This window comes from Zerene cesonia, chromosome 27 (genome assembly GCF_012273895.1).
Source record: "Zerene cesonia ecotype Mississippi chromosome 27, Zerene_cesonia_1.1, whole genome shotgun sequence".
NCBI lineage: Eukaryota > Metazoa > Arthropoda > Insecta > Lepidoptera > Pieridae > Zerene > Zerene cesonia.
The window spans coordinates 1134390-1135468 of record NC_052128.1 but is presented as its reverse complement, the minus strand read 5'-3'; positions in this window follow the sequence as shown (position 1 = coordinate 1135468).

Below are 1079 nucleotides of genomic sequence, written 5' to 3'. Positions count from 1 at the left end.
TATAAATTACTTTTAGACGATAAAAGCAGTTACGTACGGTATTCAGCACATGACTCTCGAAATGAAGTCGGTTATCAATATTGAGTTATATATTGAATTATCTATTGATAAACGGGGCAGTCACTGGACAGCTTCCATGCAAGACAGTTTAGCTAAATAGAATACTCTCTATAATTAATAGATTGCAATATATACAATTAAAAAAAAATATATATATATGTATATTGAATTATATAACCTTAACCCGAGATAAATGCGTTTATGGAACAAATAAAGATCAATTTCCAAGACATGAGTTGTCGGATCAAGGAATTCGTTCTTTTAGCCTCTAAACGCTGCTTTGGGTGACCAAATTTGGGGTACTACAATGTTAATCATAAAAGAATAGTATTTACAGATGCATGTCCGGTGGGACTTGTAGCAATCTAAATGCGAACAAATGAAAGTGGTCACACACATTATTGGGTTTGGAAATAAGTCTCTCAGAGGTTGTGAACGTCGGTATTAACAAACCAAGAAGGAAGCTCTGGCACTAGCATGGGCCGTGGTCCCACATATTTCTGTGCGGCAAGTAGTTCGATTTATTTACAGAACATTAACCTATCGAGGTTGTATTCAATCCGAAGCCCAAATCTTGTGCACGGTTTGAGTGTTGAATACCAATAAAATTTCAAATTTACAAATACCCTGTCGTTTATCGTGCTGAAAAAAAAATAATGTAGTCGATCCCTAATCTAGACTGTGAGGAGACTACGTACTCACAGGATATTATTATTGACCATACTACACAATAGCCCACCTTAAAGATGTTGGTTAAAGATATTGAAGGACAATTAAGGACGATAACATACAAAAAGTAAAACAGTAAAGGGTTAATAGTTGTTTGAAACCGAGCTATGTTTCTTTGAGGATATCCTTGTAAGAGGGACTAAAATAGTTATCCCGACAAAATTACGAAGACTTGATTTTGTCGCTGCTCTCGAGCGCCATTCAGCAATAGGAGCAATGAATTGAGGCTTAGAACGATGGTGACCTAACAATGACAAGGATGTGGAAAACTTATTTCGATCCTATAACGG